The 17838-nt window shown below is 45.7% G+C and overlaps 4 non-coding genes across 4 annotated transcripts; 1 reads left to right on the top strand and 3 right to left on the bottom strand.

The window, feature by feature from the left end:
- Nucleotides 1-1376: 1376 nt before the first annotated feature.
- Nucleotides 1377-1447, bottom strand: trnag-gcc (transfer RNA glycine (anticodon GCC)). The gene has a single exon. It is a non-coding gene; the product is annotated as a tRNA-Gly (tRNA).
- Nucleotides 1448-3643: 2196 nt separating this feature from the next.
- Nucleotides 3644-3714, bottom strand: trnag-gcc (transfer RNA glycine (anticodon GCC)). The gene has a single exon. It is a non-coding gene; the product is annotated as a tRNA-Gly (tRNA).
- Nucleotides 3715-16121: 12407 nt separating this feature from the next.
- On the top strand, nt 16122-16203 carry trnas-uga (transfer RNA serine (anticodon UGA)). Its single transcript has one exon. It is a non-coding gene; the product is annotated as a tRNA-Ser (tRNA).
- Nucleotides 16204-17765: 1562 nt separating this feature from the next.
- On the bottom strand, nt 17766-17838 carry trnar-ucg (transfer RNA arginine (anticodon UCG)). Its single transcript has one exon. It is a non-coding gene; the product is annotated as a tRNA-Arg (tRNA).

The raw sequence follows: 17838 nt of genomic DNA, 5'->3' as shown, positions 1-17838 counted from the left end.
ACTGTGTTGAAGCTAGAGACCTTTATGTAATATTATGATGCTAAAATGTCATTTTCACATATATTAATGTAATAAATGATTGCTTATGCTTTATAAACAAATCTAATTAAAATAAAAGCTTACGTTTTGTATTTATCTTGTACCATAGAACATGATTTTCTTTGTATTTCAAGCCCATAAAGTGTCCAAATGACACACTACATGATATAAGGAAGATTATCACATGCATATCGGTATTATCTTTCTTATGAAAATGCATTCCTTTCATTACCTTTTACTTTTTAAAATGAACTCAAATTGTGTATAATGTAATAATTTAAGTAGAATAGATTCTAATAATATAATGAACCAGTGTGTTGCACTACTTCACTGCTTCACTGCTCTATGCCGTCTGGAAATAAATCCTCAGACTGCTTACTGCCCTGGGCTTGTACCAATAAATTACAGGAGCACATCTATATATCACTGCGTTGAAGCAGGAGACACACAATCACTGCAAACACATCCTAAATACAGTGTTCCAGCACCTTTGACCCCATCCAGAACGTATCATTTCTTGAAAGGGATTGCTGTCCGAATGCACATCTGAATCCCAAACAGAATCTCTAGTAAAATACGATCATTTGTGAAACAGGTAAATGACCGTCTCAGGGGCCCATTCCTCATTCTCAAGACACATCTATGCAGTACGTACACCATGCATTGAGCAATAGGGATTAAAGACACCACAGGTAAGGTTAGAAGTCATTCTGACTATATTCTAAAATACTGGACTCATATTCTTATGATGGCAGTCACTTATGATAGTGACAGAGACGCTGTGTTGCAAAAGGGCGCTGTCTTTAGGATGAAATGTAAAACAGAGGTCACAGCGAGCTGAAAAACACGTTTTGAAAAGTGTGCTTTTCCTGCCCCAGAAGTTAAATGGGGGTGACCAAAGTTGCCCAAACGTGTTTATTTCTGCTGAAAAACCCGTTTTGACAACTTCTGCACAGTGGGGTTAAGGGCTGACTCAGTGGGCTCTAATGAGCCAGGCAGTTACATTGGGATTCCAAGGTTTGAAAAAACACGTTTATTTCGAGCTGAAAAACAAGTTTTGAAAAGTGTGCTTTTCCTGCCCCAGAAGTTAATTGGGGGTGCCCAAACAAGTTTATTTCTCTGTCACTATACTGGGGCATTGGGACCCGCACAGACCTCAGGGTGAATGCCCCCCCGCCGGCACCATTAACACCGCTTCCAGCTGGAAGCTTTGTTTTTCCCTGTAGCTCACCCTTATCCGGGTACTGACCTGGCTCACACCTGCTTAGCTTCAGTGGGTTTTCAGTTGCGAGTTCCAAGGGGATGCAAGTGATGGAGCCGCTCGCTGCAAAAGCCGCTGTATTGGCCGGGAATCGAACCCGAGCCTCCCGCGTGGCAGGCGAGAATTCTACCACTGAACCACCAATGCTCAGTGCCTGGGCCTTCAAAAAAGACGCTTTTTTGGTGCTCTGTGCAAAACGCGTCGACATCTGCAAAATGCCATTCGCGGACACTGAAGAACTTATTTCCAAGGCAGCGGGTACAAGCGATTGGGCGTTTTAAAACCACCAGGAACAGCAAAGAGGCGCGCTTCTTTGCTTCTGCCGAAACACACCGACTGAAGGCGGACAACGTAGTCGGCAGGATTGGAACCTGTGCTGGGAGACCCCAATGGATTTCTGGTCCATCGCCTTAACCACTCAGCCACGACTACAGCAAGCCCCACCGCCGCTGCGTTCTTGCTACAATCTTACCTGGATCGCGAGGCGCCGGCGGAAGCCTATTTCAAAGTCGTTCTCCCTTTCAAAAAAACATTTCCAAAATACAAGCCTTGCAGACAGACACGCCTCAGAGGACTTAAGGGTGGCTTCATGTCGGAATGATAAAGTCTCCCCGTCCGGACATGAAAATGCCACTTTGTTACACACAAAAAAAGAATCAACAACAGAGAAATGCCCACAAGCATTTGAAAAGCCGCACCACGTCGCACTTGAAATAGCTCTTACATTAGTGGTAGACGCAGGAATCGCCTTTTTATTTACGCTCTTACCAACGCGATGGAAAGCAAAACAAAGCAAAGCAGAGCAAAACAAAACGAACAAACGAAAACCCTCACGTCCCGCACTTGCATATAACGCCGTTACGAGCCCAAGCGGTATTGTACGTCATCCTAGCACTGCACCCCGGGGCGTATGGTATATGGGAACGAGCACACGCCACGAATCGTCTCGAATCACTCCCTACAGCTGTAAGGCACCTTGAAGCGTGCACCCCCAACATTCTTCTTTGCGCATCTGTGAAAGGTAAACTCTTGAGCAAACTCAGAACCAGCTCTAAGGAAACTAATCCGATTAGACGTTACTTTGACTCATCTTTTTACGCTCAGTGCTGGATTGCTCAAACTCCAGCTAGGGTTAGGGTTAGCATTCCCACGCTACTTAGACACTTTGTTTACGCTCAGTGCTGGATTTTGTGAACTTCAGGACGAGTGGGAATTTTCTCCTATCTGTCAATTCTGTATTGTTTTGGAGACTCTTGGCTGCCTATGTTGTACAGTGCAGCGTGAAGGAAACATTTTCCAAAACTGTCAGCTCAAAAGTTGTAAGAAAACCTCTCCAGCTGCTTTAACTCTTCATTTTCGTCATTTAATGTGACACTCGATGTATAACTGGAGCCTCACATATGCAAATGGTGAGGCTCCAGTTCGACACCCAGTTCGACACCACTTTACAGTATATGACAAAAGCATGGCAGACTGTGCCGGACCGGCAGATAACTTCCGCTTATTTTTACCATATTAAACATTGGAAATCCTCCCACTTGCATTTGTGACACTTGATTTTGGCTCCACCTAAGACACTCTTAAATCTTCAAACACTTTTCTCTTCTCCTGCAACACTCTTGTCTGTCGGCACTATGTGGCAGCGTTGCATGACAACCCCTCTCACCACGGAAAGGAACCTAACAGCTTCGGTAAGAGAGGAGAAAAGGACCTGGCCCGTACGAGGCTCAAACCCATGACCTTGGCGTTATTAGCACCACGCTCTAACCAACTGAGCTAACCAGCCTCATAACAGTGCTCCTCTCTGTGCTGCAAGAAATCGAACTCAGGGAATTTCTTTTGTCCTCCTTTGAATAGAAAGCCGTGTAATTCAGTGTACGGGCTTTCTCGCGCAATTTCATGGTTCTTGTAACCCAAATCCTACACTGGCCTGAAGTGCCCCCCCATTTCACAGCATTTTTCAGCTGATTTAAAATGTACCTAAAGGAGAAGCATTATTGAAGACCATCAATTACCAAGAGCTTTTGTCAAAGGTTTTGGTGGTCATTTTGAATGACCACAGAGCGCTGTGACCTCGGTTTTACATCTCATCCAAAAGACAGCGCCCTTTTACAACACAGCATCTCCGTCACTATACTGGGGCATTGGGACCCACACAGACCTCGGGGTGAGCGCCCCCCCGCCGGCACCATTAACACCGCTTCCAGCTGGAAGGTTTGTTTTTCCCTGTAGCTCACCCTCATCCGGGTACTGACCTGGCTCACACCTGCTTAGCTTCAGTGGGTTTTCAGTTGCGAGTTGCAAGGGGATGCAAGTGATGGAGACGCTCGCTGCAAAAGCCACTGCATTGGCCGGGAATCGAACCCGAGCCTCCCGCGTGGCAGGCGAGAATTCTACCACTGAACCACCAATGCTCAGTGCCTGGGCCTTCAAAAAAGACGCTTTTTTGGTGCTCTGTGCAAAACGCGTCGACATCTGCTTCCAGCTGCAAAATGCCATTCGCGGACGCTGAAGAACTTATTTCCAAGGCAGCGGGTACAAGCGATTGGGCGTTTTAAAACCACCAGGAACACCAAACAGGCGCGCTTCTTTGCTTGCGCCGAAACACAAAGACAGGAGGTGGACAACGTAGTCGGCAGGATTCGAACCTCTTTCTGTCTATTATATACTAAATATTCTCGTCTGTCTCTTGTTTGTATAGAACTGAATGTCCCTGACAATGTACTGTTAGTTTTAATTGAAGAACGGCATTTGTGTTCAAATATATCAGACAAGTTTACGTAACTGCTCATGCGACACTCAGTTGTAATTAGTCAAGAAATAAAGTCGAACAACAGCTGCGGGTTTGATTCTGAACGTATCAGATTGCAGCACCTTTTACTTCAATTGACAAATGATAGAGATTCGAAGAGAGATCCTTCAGACCAGCAAGCAAACCCACGGCTATTTCGGTTTTATATCTAGGCAACGTTGGTGTCTGCAATAGCATACATGAAAGCGTGATGCAATTTCTGTGGCTACATTTGTTGCACATCATGCACAGTAAGAGTGTTTCTAACACCAAATAAAAAGTCAACAATTAGCGATCACGCCTTCTCCTCAGTTAACCCACTGAAACCCTTGCTGTTAACAGTTCTTTAATGCGTGCTTTACGAGCACCTACATATTGTGTCGGTTCTTTCAGTTTTATTCTTTACGTTTTCAAAGGCATAAGTAGAACACCAGAGGTGCGAACGCAAGATGTGTGGTTATCTGAAGAACTCATTTCCATGGCAGCGGGGCCAAGCAATTCAGCGTTTTTATAGTAGCAGGAAAGGAGAAGCAGCACTTCGCCTTTGCCGCGCAGGCACAAGGAGACGTGCGGCAGATGCCGTAGTCGGCAGGATTCGAACCTGCGCAGGGAGTCCCCAATGGATTTAGAGTCCATCGCCTTAACCACTCGGCCACGACTACAGCGAGTTCGCCATCGCCGCATTCCTCCTTTAATCTAACACGGCGTGCGACGTGGCTGCGGAAACCTTTTCAAAGTCGCTCTCCGTTAAAAAAAATAAATACCTTTGACAAAATACGTGCCGGCAGACAGACACGCCTCAGAGGGTTTAAGGCTGGCTTCACGTTCAAATGATAAAGTCTCCCCGTCCGGATGTCAAAATGCAGCTGAAAAGTATTGCATGTTCATGTGTATTGCATGTGAAAGTATTGCATAATTGTGTCTGAAAATGAGCAATGGGCACCTGAGAGACTCATTTGCCTGTTTCACAAATGATCATATTTGACTAGAGATTCTGTTTGGGATTCAGTTGTGCATTCTGACAGCAATCCCTTTCAAAAAATGATACATTCTGGATGAGGTCACAGGTGCAGGAACACTGTATTTAGGATGTGTTTGCACTTATTCTGTGTCTCTAGCTTCAACACAGTGATATATATATATATGCTCAGTGATTTTTTGGTACATGCCCAGGGCAATAATCATTATGAGGATTTATTTCCAGATGTGCTAGGGGTAGTGTTGTGAAATACTTCAACACACTGGATTGCAGGTTTAGACCCCCTGCACTCTTACTCCTTAAAAACCTGAAGCGTCTGGCGTCTCGCCGACGTCGAAAACCCCCCTCAGGCTGTACTCGTACTCGGCTAACTGCTGTGGAACCCTGCGTGAGCAGCCGCTGCGCCACGGTGACGGCTGGCGACCCACGGATGCCCCACTATCGGCCGGCTCCAGCCCCGGCTGGTCCTCTAGAGCCTCCCCACACGGCTCCTCCTCCCGGGTCGGTAGGGGGCCAGGCGGTCTCGGTGCAGGACCACCACTCTCCCCCGTGTTTGCAACCGGACATGGTAGCAGACCTCGCCCACCACCCAGAGTACCTCAGCGGGCCCCTCCCATGATGGCGCCAGCTTAGGGCTGAGGCATTTGCGGCGGCACGGGTTGTACACCCAAACCGAGTCCCCGGGCTGGAAGGCAGGCCCCCTGCAGCGCAGGTCGTAGTGCCGCTTCTACCGGACCCCCGCCTGTGTCAAGTGGGTCCGTGCAAAGCTGTGCACCTGCTGCATCCGCTGCCGCAGGTCCCACTCGTAGTCCGGTCCAGCCAGCGGTGCCGACCCGTCTCCGGGCAGCGGGCCGGAGACCAGGTCCACCGGGGTTCACATTTCCCGGCCCAGCATGAGCGAGGCCGGGGTGCACCCGGTGGATTCCTGGACCGCGGTCCGATACGCCCAGAGCGCAAAGGGGAGGTGGCGGTCCCAGTCCCGTTGGTGCCGGGACACCAGGGTGGCCAGCTGGGTGGTGAGGGTACGATTAAACCGCTCCACCAACCCGTTGCTCTGGGGATGCAGCGGTGTGGTCCGCGTCTTGTGATCCCCAGGCGCTGGCACACTCTGGCGAAGACCTGGGACTCGACGTTACGCCCCTGGTCACTATGTAACTCCTCCGGCACCCCCAGCCTGGCAAACATCCCCTCCAGCAGTGCATCGGCCACCATGGGGGCACTCTAGTCCGGTAGGGCGAAGGCCTCCAGCCACTTCATAAAATAATCCATGGCCACCAAGACGTAGAGGTTCCCGGCCTCGGTGCGCGGAAACGGGCCCAAAACGTCCACCCACACCCGCTCCATAGGAGCCCCCGCCTGGTGTTGTTGGAGGGGGGCCCGAGACCGCTCGGGGGGACCCTTCTGCGCCACGCACACTGCACACGTTCGGCAGTACCGCTCCACGTCCCGGTGGCAAAGACCCCAATAAAAATGGCCTCGGAGGCGCTGCAGGGTATTTTTACCGCCCAAGTGCCCCACGCCCGGCTGGCCATGCACTGCTCGGAGCACCGCCCCGCAGAGCGACCAAGGCAACATCAGCTGCCACCGTACCTCGCCACTGGAGGGTACCCACCACCCCCGGCACAGCACCCCGTCCTTTACCTCCAAGGCCTCCCACAGGATGCACAGGGCCTTGACAGACTTTGGGTGTGGGGCGAGCTTCTCTCGCTTAGGCCGCACTCCGGCTACCACTCCCAGCATGCCCAGCGGTACTACGAGTGCCTGGGGGCGCTTCCTCCTCACCACCAGGCGAGGGCGTTACAATACATAGAATATGCATGTAAAACGAACAGATCTTATCGAGAGGGTTATCAGAATACAAAAGGTATATATTCAGTCAGTTACAAAGTGTTACACATATCAAGAGGACATACGTTCAGTATATCATTCATTTAGACCATTTCATAAATGAACCTGGTTATAACTTCTACATTAGATACTGAAAACAAGTACATAACTCTTAGGAATTAAATTGATATCAACTGGTTGGGATAACAATTGAATTCTCGAGCAGTAATGCAGTGAAGTTGAATACTCATCCAATCTCTGGGGATTCAGATCTCCTGCGGGCACAAAGAAACAGTTGCAGGCTTGTTGTTGTCCAATCCACGCTCTCTGTCTAGGTGCCAGGCTGTGCTGTGCGGGTTGCGACGGTGCGCTGCTGATGCTCACTGACCGGCTAGTTAGTGTTGGCTTTAACTAGCAAAGTTTGTGCACAGGAGAAAAGATGACTGTGGGTCCCAGCAAGTCAAGAAGAAGACCGGTTCGTTCCTGATGAAGAGCTAGTTCTGAATAGTGATTCAACTGTCCACAGTTCCGACCTGTTCTCGAGGCCTGCTGCTGGTGCTAACCTCGGGTGGATCCTCTGGTTATTCTCTGGCAACCTCCGCTCTAGACCCTTAGAACAAAGGAAAGTTCTGGCACTCGGACACACTGGCCGTTCCGTGGTTGTCCGGGCTGAGTCTCAGGATGGTCAGGAGGCGCGCTGTGAGAATGTCCTGCCCTTGAGAGCCTTCTGCTCCTGGGCTGTCCTGCCCTGGAATTCTCCTTTGAATTCCCTTTAGAAAACTCCACAGAATTCTCTACTGAATTCCCACTGAATCTCTCAGGCTCTCTGTGTTGCCTGTTTTTACCTGGAGGAACTTCAGCTCGTTGATTGGCTGAAAGTTCCATGGGCATCAGAGTCCCACGTGGGTTACTCGGCCCTACCAGTCCCTGATTGGTTGATCAAGGTGAGATATGAGTCACTTACTCCTGACACTTAGGAATGCAGTCCAGATGTCCATCTGGCACTCCCTAGACAGATAGGCACCAATGGATGACCATTGATCATGATAGCCAGGCTTAGCTAAGTGCATCCCCCTTTGGGAGCTGTCCCTTATCAAGGGAAACCTTAAATCAGCCTGCATGAATAGTTTCTCTGTGGCTGCACCACAGAGATGAACAGAGAGATAAGGCCTAATTTGGGAAAGCTCAGAAACACTTAATTCTTTCTTATTAATAAGCATCGCCGCTACACCGCCCAAAGCACTTCTAAAACAGGAGATTCGCGTTTGGGAATGCGCCCTGCCCTACAAATAAAACAGGTCTACGGGTCTGAAACCTGCTCCACGGAAAACAGCTCTGTTGCACTTTTGATCAAAGGGAGATTCGCTGTTCTTACTTTTTGATGACATAACACCCAAAGGGGCTTCTTTGGAGCTGGATTCCAACCAGCATCCTTAAGTTTCTTGGCAGTATCCTTTACAGTCCTCTGTTCGGTCGACAAGGGACTGAAGGGGGCAGCTTTCCTCACACATACAGTGCAATGTACTGTAGTGTTCCCGTTCATCGAATTCGCAGTTCTGCATCAGACCTCTAACTCGTTTCCTTAGCTTGGATTTAAGCCACGAAGCAGGCTTCTACTGTATAAACGTCTAGGGGAATCACAAACTATTTGAGAGGCCATCATCCCAGGGGGAACTGACAAAGTCTATCCCTAAACACCTAGCGCAGTCTCTCGAGAGACTGTCAAAAATCGCTTTCTCCGTTTGCGTTGCAAGTAAGTGAAAACGCGGTCTCAACCCAGAGCCACTTGGCAGCAGCGGCACGTAAATACTGTCACTGCTCGATACCAACGTTAGCCTATTATACCATGTTCAGCCACCGCTAGAAAATGTACGGCTCTAGAACCGGAGCAAACAACAGGATGGCCAACGTCAAACATGGAGAGCGACAAGAAAGGGATTTGAACCAATGCGTGCAGAGCACAATGGATCAGCAGTCCATCTCCTTAACCACTCAGCCACCTCGTCGAGGAAGCTAGGTTGTCCGGACATGGCTTGGTGCACTCCAGATGATCTTTTTCTTTTTTTTCCCTCGTACTCGAGGGTCATTTTCCTGTTCCACATGCGATTTCAACATTTTCCTTGGGAGATGTCAAGCCAGCAAGCCACTGCTGTGGTTCAGTGGCCAGTGTGCAGTTCAGTGGCCCTGTTGTACACAGAAAGCACATTGAGCTCCTTGGACATGAAAAGTTCCAGATAAAAGCCATTTGTCATCCTTTCTCTTGGTGTCGATGTTGCTATTGTATGTAAAGGTGGCAACTTGCTCCGCGAGCAGGCGGAGCACACACCGAATGCAGATGTGTCTGAGTGGTGTGTCCAAGTGGCTGCAAAAGGACAGTGCTCCCAGGGTGCCGTGGCTTAGTTGGTTAAAGCACTTGTCTAGTAAACAGGAGACCCTGGGTCTGAATCCCAGTGGTGCCTTTTTTGTTCCGTCTTCTCGAACAGAACGGGTCATTATGGACAACCGCCTACGGCTAGACTTAATTAAATGCAAGCATTCATTTCCTGTCTTTAACGCGACTTGTTTTTCTTAAAATGGATGCAACTTGCAAAACATGAAATACAAATCTTGCTAATCTGCGCTCGCGGCTGGCAAAAAAAAAAAAGAAGTCAGCAATGTTTTTTTCTTTAACCTTAACCCTGCTAATGGAGAAGAGTTAAACGACCGAGTCTATGCAGCTTAAACGGTCCGCACGTCGGGTTCTTAGCTGAAAGGGTGGTAAATCACACTCACCCCAGTCCTTAATCTTTTAAAGAGGATACAAAATTGAACCTAGTCGCCACATCACATACATCCTGTTCAACGATAAATAGGTAACATCTGTAGTGTGCTCTCTGAAGGCACTAGTTCTGTAGGATTTGGGATTTACTGGGACAATTATTCATTGTAGCAGTAAATCACAAAATGATTCTTTTAATGGCTTTAGAATCCAACCTTGCGATATAACTCAAACAACGCACACACACAGGTACTAATACATGAGGATACATTTATTAATACATAGAATATGCATGTAAACCTAACAGATCTTATCGAGAGGGTTATCAGAATACAAAAGGTATATATTCAGTCAGTTACAAAGAGTTACATATATCAAGAGGACATACGTTCAGTATATCATTCATTTAGACCGTTTCGTAAATGAACTTGGTTATAACTTCTACACTAGATACTCAAAACAAGTACATAACTCTTAGGAATTAAATTGATATCAAATGGTTGGGATAACAATTGAATTCTCGAGCTGTCATGCAGTGAAGTTGAATACTCATCCAATCTCTGGGGATTCAGATCTCCTGCGGGCACAAAGAAGCAGTTGCAGGCTTGTTGCTGTCTAATCCGCGCTCTCTGGCTCTATGCCAGGCTTTGCTGTTCAGCTTGCGACGGTGCTCTGGTGATGCTGACCTTGGGGTTGTAGACCACTTGGATGAGGCTCTCTCTTGGAATCTTGCAGACCTTTAGGCGCCAATGGATGACCATTGATCATGATAGCCAGGCTTAGCTAAGTGCATCCCCATTTGGGAGCTGTACCTTATCAAAAGAAAACATCTTTAAATCAGTCTGCATGAATAGCTTCTCTGTGACTGCACCACAGAGATGAAGAGGGAGATGGGGCCTCATTTGGGAAAGCACAGCAACACTTAATTCTGTCTTATTAATAAGCCTCGCCGCTACAGTACGTACAGTTATAATTCAATCTGAATTAAAAACTACATGTCCCAGTTACCATGGTGGTGCTTGTGATCATTGCGTTTAACCAACGAAACAGGGCGAAAAATCAGTCACATGACTTTGTGGCTGAGTTTAGAAAGCTTAATGTATCAGCAAGACAGCAAAGACATTTTTCCAAGAAAGTTTAGCCTTTGTCACTAATGAAACCGCTAAATAAAGACATAAATATGGAAATTGACAATTAATTGACTTTTATATTTCTAAATATCACAACATGTTCGAATCCAAGTCATTTTTAATAACAATGGGTAAACTGGGTAAACTATCACAAAGCTTTAAAAAACTTAACATTTTTATTATCAACAAATTGTAAATACGATGTTTACATTGGCATTATTAATTTTTCACTTGAGTATATGGAGGATTGTGAGAGCAGACCCCCCCTCTTAGGCTACATTTTTAATAAGAAATGGAGGCTGTATGCGTTACAATATAAACATTTACTGTCAAACTTTAAATCAACAGTTGATTTAAAGACAATCTGTCAAAGTGCAATGAAACACAATATTGTTGTTGTTGTTGTTGTTATTGTTGTTTTTATCCTGTAAAGCGTTTTGAGAAGCCACCTTTAAAGGCGCTATATAAAGGCGCTGATTCTTATGGAATGTGTTTTCTTTCTTCTTTTTTTTTCAGCATAGAATAAACCTGTTACAGTACTTGATTCTTATGGATGCCCGGTTCCGCCGGGGATTCAAAATAAAACATGGAATCACGTGTCTAAGGAAATAGCATTATAACTATATCCATGCACAAACAGTAGCATGTTACATTATTAATTTGGGTGTCTCCTCTTGCCAGAAAGCGCTAAATTGCATTTTGAGTGCGGTTTTTGACTTTTTTTAAAATACAACCCATACATAAGCTGATACTGTTTAGACTTTTAATTATTTTAAACTGTATTACAGCAGCACAATGTGCTTTTTCACGAAACCTAGAATACTGAAATGTCTTGCGTTGTACAGCTTTTCAGCTAAATATATTTATCGCTTACACCTGACACTTGATGTGCCCGACAAAAACCAGTTGAACAGCTCTGTTGGAGGTTTGCAGATCAGATCAGATTCCCTTCCCCCCACAGAAAGACAGACTTATTAGTCGCTATTCACTGCGACAGCAGCTCCAATTTCAGGCGTAAGCGATAGATCCCAGTTTAGCCGATCTTGTACAGCATGTTCCAGTTTACTCTTATTAACCATATTAATTTTAAGTGCTTAATGCCATTTTTTGACCACGCACGAATATTCTTATGTCCATACCTTTTCAAGGGAATCAGTGTGAATTGTAATACTAATTAAATAACCGCGGGCACTTTCCACCCCCTCTGACAGCAGGAACATAACCCATTCTCAGCTCAGCAGCTCATTACAATATAGGGTGTTCAAATCTTTTGCTGCCTCAAAAAGCTTTAGAGAACTTAACATTTCTATTATCAACAAATTGTAAATACCACGTTTACATTGGCATTACTAATTTTTCACTTGAGTGTATGGAGGATTGTCAGCTGTCACTGAGAGCAGTTAATTAAATGTATTTTTTGATTCACAATCAGACAAATGCAACATAAATTGTTATCTTTGTCTTCTAAGTATATTAATAAACTTTCAGCATAGCTTTCTCCTAGTTTAGATTAATTTTTCTTGGGATTTTGGGATCAAACGTGGAAAGATTAGATTAGTAATCGTTTTTATTTTTTAAATACATTTTAGAAAAGTGTAATCTATACTTAAAAGCTGTATAAAAGCTGTATAAAAGACACTCGATATTAATGGAGTTTAGTTGATACTTTTTAAACTTTTAATTATTTTAAATTGTATTACAGCATTGTACACATGCTTAAAAGAGAAGAAAACGCAAGCCTTCTTCAGGTGTGAGGGCATTCTGCTCAGAATGAAACACTAAAATGTAATGTAGGCTCTGAATGGGTTCAATTATGATTTGGGCTTGATTAAGGTCGCTGCCTTTCATCCAAAATCCTGCTTGAATCCTTCTAAACTAAAAATTAGACATGAGCAGGGGCTCTGGTGAAATTTCTCTTTTTTTAATTTCTCTTTTTTTCTTGGAAAAATATCTTACCCGCTGCAATCCGGGCACAGAAGGATTAAAAGAAGCCAGACAGGCAGGGGGAAGAGTGAGTTCTAGATAAAGAGGTATCCAGGTAACAGTGAAGGTAACAGCCGCAGACGTGGCCTACTTAGCCCGCCAGGGTTACCCTACTCTTCCGGAGGAGGCCCACCGGGAAATAGCGCTCCAGGCGTTCCTGGCCCCGGCGCCGACTGAGGTGCAGTGCCACGTGATGCTGGCCGCACTGGTCCCCTTGGAGCAGGCCCTGGCTCTGGCTGAGCACACTGTTGCCGTATTCGAGGAGACCGGTGGGCACCAACGGAGGGGCGCACGGGGAATCAGATGGGGAGGAGGAGACGCCCAGCGCGACGATGTTGGGGGAGCGACGACGGCTGGTCATCTGCCACTGCTGTGGGGAGAGGGGACACATCGCAGGCAACATGAAATTGTCAGGGACATTCAGCTATATACAAAGAAGAGACAGACAAAGTAATAATTCTATATTAACGTGGCCTACATATTGACGCAATGATCAAACTAACTGACATGTTCTGATTCAGATCCCCTGCAGTTCATAATAATTAGAACAATAGCAATGCTGAGTCCTCCCCACCCTACTGAGCACAAATTCAGCTGCTCTCCAGTTCTGTTCTGCATGCAATTTTCACAGCAAGAAACTTGTGTTTCCTACTATTTTTATCAGGTTTAAAATATCATCTCCTTAAAATTGAAAAAGTGTTGATGTGTCGTGCTGAAATTCCGATTGATTTTGAATTCAAAGAAAAAAGGTTTTCTTCCAAAACACCATGAAATTGTCACATCTTGCAGACAATAGGTGTATTCCATGTTGAAAAGAGAAGAAAGAAAACCATGGAGCCTTTTACAGGTGTGAGACTTCTTCAGGTGTGAGAAGACCTCACAGTCGAAACGCTGTGTTTCCGTTCTTCTCTTTTCAGCATGCAATAAACCTATTACTTGTTCCTTTGCAGCCGAGGCATGCTGACGTAGCTACCCAGCTGAACATCTTGCAGACTCTACAGTACTTCTCTCCTGTAGAAGTAAAGCAGGGCTTGCTGGGTGAGCTTTTGCTCCGGTAAATTAGGTCACGTGTCATGTTAAATCACTTCTTCTAAACACAACATTTGCTGGTGCTAGCTTTCCCCATGAAAAGAGACATTTCCCTTACAGTACATGACATATCGTTTTTATTCTATCAATAAGTATAGAAATTAAACAAAAGAAAAAATGGTGTCGCCAAAGAATGCACAGCTCTGTCGCCTTGGGGAGGTGTCAAGGGCATTGAGCTCCTTGGACATGAAAAGTGCCCGATAAATGCCATTTCTCATCATTTCTCTTGGCGTCAGTTCTGCTATTAAATGGGACGGAGGCAACGGGCTCAGAGAGCAGGTTAAGTGCACACCGAACGCAGATGTGTCCAAGTGTCTGTAAAAGCGCGGTGCTCCGCTGGCGCTGTTCCCTAGTGGCTTAAAGTGCCCACCTAGTCAGCAGGCGATCCTGGGTCTGAATACCAGCGGTGCCTCTCTCCGTGTCTTGTTGTGCCGAATGTCTCATTTCAGACAAACATGTACAGCTTGGTTCAGTTTAATGCAAGAATTCATTTCCTTTCTGGAATAACTTGTTTTTGAAGAAATCCATACAGCTTGTGAAAGATGAAATCCATTTCTTGGTTGTCAGTGGAAAAAGATTGCCGGCTGCAAGAAGCGCAAGTGATTGTTTTCTTTGACCATAAACCTGCAAATGTAGGGAGTACAAGCGGCCGTCAGTCTCTGTGGCGCAATCGGTTAGCGCGTTAGGCTGTTAACCGACAGGTTGGGGGTTCAAGCCCACCCAGGGACGCATGTCTCAGTTTTTCCAATGTAAACATCATCACCGCTAAAGAAGATGGCGCAGAGGGCTCCACAGTCGAAACGTTGTGCTTCTTTTCTTCTCTTTTCAGCATGGAGTAAACCTTTGCTTGATCCTTTGCAGCCTACGCATGCTGACACAGCTGCCTTTCTCTTAACGCGCCTCAATCATTATTCACCAAAACCATCAGCAGAATGTGTCGCCTTTGTGGTGATGTCACTCCTCTGCTTCACAAATGTCCTTAGTGACGGACCATTTCTTTCTGCCATTTTTCCGGAGCGGTTATTGATTGCTCCATCATTTCCCTCATACTTTCCATCACTAGATTGAAAAAAAAAAACAGAAACAGGCTGACAGGACGACAATCAAATTGCAAAAACTCATCAAAGCACTCGATAGAGTATTTGAATCCACAAGTAGCTCTGAGCAACTTTGTCCTGGCTTGCATGAAAGTCGGAAATGTCAAAAAGAAAAAGATGGTGGCTTTTTCGTATCTGTTCTTTTATTTTTAGTTCGTTGGCTCTTCTGTCCATTGTCCTCCTGCCTGGCTCTTGACCTGTGACTGTCTGAACGCACACATTAGACTTTCAGGCGGGGGATTTGTCCTGAGCCTCTGTGAAAGACCCACCCACCCCCATAAATCACTGCTCTAGAAACACATGAATGCAAAACTAAACCACAGCTTAAAGAGGAGCTCCAACTCAGTGCCATACTAATGTAAACGAAGTAATACTAAGACATGTTCTTATGGATTTGTCTTACCTTGAGATATGTAATTGGATTTCAGGATTAACTTCCTCATTCAATGTACTGGTGATTCTTTGCCTGGTCAGTACCTGGGTGGGAGACCTCCAGCGAACAATTAAGCTTGCTGCTGGAAGTGGTGTTAAGAGACTCTTAGGATCTTCCAGAGGTGTCTGTCCAATAGCACTAGTTGCCTTAGAGCTGGCTCAAACATTGCTCAAGAGTCTACCTTTCACAGATGCGCAAAGATGAATGATGGGGGTGCACGCTTCAAGGAGCCTTCCAGCTGTAGGGACCGATTAGAGACGATCCGTAGCATGTGTTCGTTTCCATATACGCCCCGTGTCTCAACGGTAGGACAGAGTCAAATACTGCCTCGACACGTAACAGCGTTATATTAAACCGCAGGACTTGAGGGCTGTTTTGTTTGAATGTTCAAGGCATTGGTAAGAGCGTAGGTCAAGGGCCATTGGTGCATCTCCTGTAACTGGAGTAAAAATGCTATTCAAAGTGCAGTGACTAAAATCGTCGTCCACATGTCTCCGTTGTTGATTGCTTTCTGTCTAAGAACGTTCTGTTTTCATGTCCGAACGGGGAGATTTTATCATTCCAACTTGAAGCCACCCTTAAGTCCTCTGAGGTGTGTGTGTGTGTGCTTGCACGTATGGCGTAAAAGGTTTCTTAAACGGAGAGCGAACTTGAAAAAAGTTGCCTCAGCTGCCGCCGCCGCCTCGCACTCCCTGTTCGATTGTAGCAAGAAGGCAGCGGCCGCGGCGTTCGCTGTAGTCGTGCCCGATTGGTTAAGGTGACGGACTTGAAATCCGTTGGGGTCTCCCCGCGCAGGTTCAAATCCTGCCGACTACGGCGTCCTTTGCATTTGTTTGCGTGCGTGCGTGTAAAAGGACCAGCGCCGTTTCGTTTTCGCTGGGACCTTTAACACTCTAAATCGCCTGGACCCGCAGCCTGTGAAATCGGTTCTTCAGCACCCACGAAGGACGCTTTGCCGCTGGACACAGATACCGATGCTTTTCTGCAACGAGCTTTCCAGCTGAATTTTCTCGGCAGCTCCGTACTGAACCTGTTCTCCATTGCAACATAGCGGAGGCTCATCACGTCTATAGCAAGGCTGTGTAGGACCGCATACGCCACAGTGACTTGTACACAGACCACATGAAAGGCAAGCGAAATACACTTTTAAAATTCCAAAGAATCACAAGGTCAGAGGAACAGCGATGACCTGAACAGATCTGTTACAGAAGTCTAGGTTGACCTATTTAGAGCTGTAATTGCATTTTTGTTTAATAGAAGATCAAATCTACTCGCATGTACCAGCACCTTACAGTTTATTGATGTTAATTCTGTTTAAGTAATAAGATTGCTAACGATGTTGGACTTAAGCCGGTGTTTTTTAGAACAAATTGCTTACACTTCTGTAAGGAATACGCAGTACGTGCCTTTGTCAGTCATTGCTCACCATACCTGTAACTTTCTTATCTAACTCACTTCCTCAAATGGTGAAGGTCCACAAACATAAATGAAAAAAAAAAACCCTTGTTGTAGATGAGGTGCACAAAAAAGCAGCCCCTGATAGTGTATAACACATTTGTACTATTGCAGAGACACATGTAACATGTATATATATATACTGTATATATATATGAAACAGAAATAGAAACAGAAACAGGAATCGCTTACTCACCTGGAGAATCTCTGTAGGAATATCTAGCATTTATCAATGGAAATAAAAGCTGCTTTAATACAGTGCATGTTCAAACTCAAACCCTCAGCTGCTGTTCTTGTTTGTTTTGGGTCAAATTGCAACTGAGCATCGCATGAGCCGTTACGTACCCTTATCTGTTAGGGAATTTCAAGGGAGGAGTTAGGTCAGAATGGGTAGGCTGCAAAACAACAAGTAAAGATTTATTCCAAGATGAAACGTTGTGGCGGTTTTCTTATCTTTTCAGCATGGACTAAACTTTTACGTGTTCCTTATATGCTATATATGTATATATTAGCACCAATGTCGTTCTTAAAAACTAACATGAAATTGTCAGGGACATTCAGCTATATACAAAGACGAGACAGACAAAGTAATAATTCTGTATTAACGTGGCCTACATATTGACGCAATGATCGAACTAACTGACATGTTCTGATTCAGATCCCCTGCAGTTCATGCCAATTAGAACAATAGGAATGCTGAGTCCTCCCCACCCTACTGAGCACAAATTCAGCTGCTCTCCAGTTCTGTTCTGCATGTTTTTTCATTGCAATTGAGCTCGGAACTGGAGATGATCTCCATACAGTTCTGTGTTCACTAGCCCACACTTGCGTGCTAATTTACGGGTTGTGGCAAATGCTTTTCTATAGTTCATATACATGACGGCAACCTGTTACCGAGGAACCTGAGAGGTTTAAAAGCCTCGCAAGCCAGGTAGGACTCAAACCTACAATCTTCTGATCCGAAGTCAGACGCGTTATCCATTACGCCACTGGCCC

The sequence above is a fragment of the Lepisosteus platostomus genome, unplaced genomic scaffold (genome assembly GCF_059453375.1).
Source record: "Lepisosteus platostomus isolate fLepPlt1 unplaced genomic scaffold, fLepPlt1.hap1 Scaffold_84_H1, whole genome shotgun sequence".
NCBI lineage: Eukaryota > Metazoa > Chordata > Actinopteri > Semionotiformes > Lepisosteidae > Lepisosteus > Lepisosteus platostomus.
This window is presented reverse-complemented; position numbering and strand designations above follow the sequence as displayed.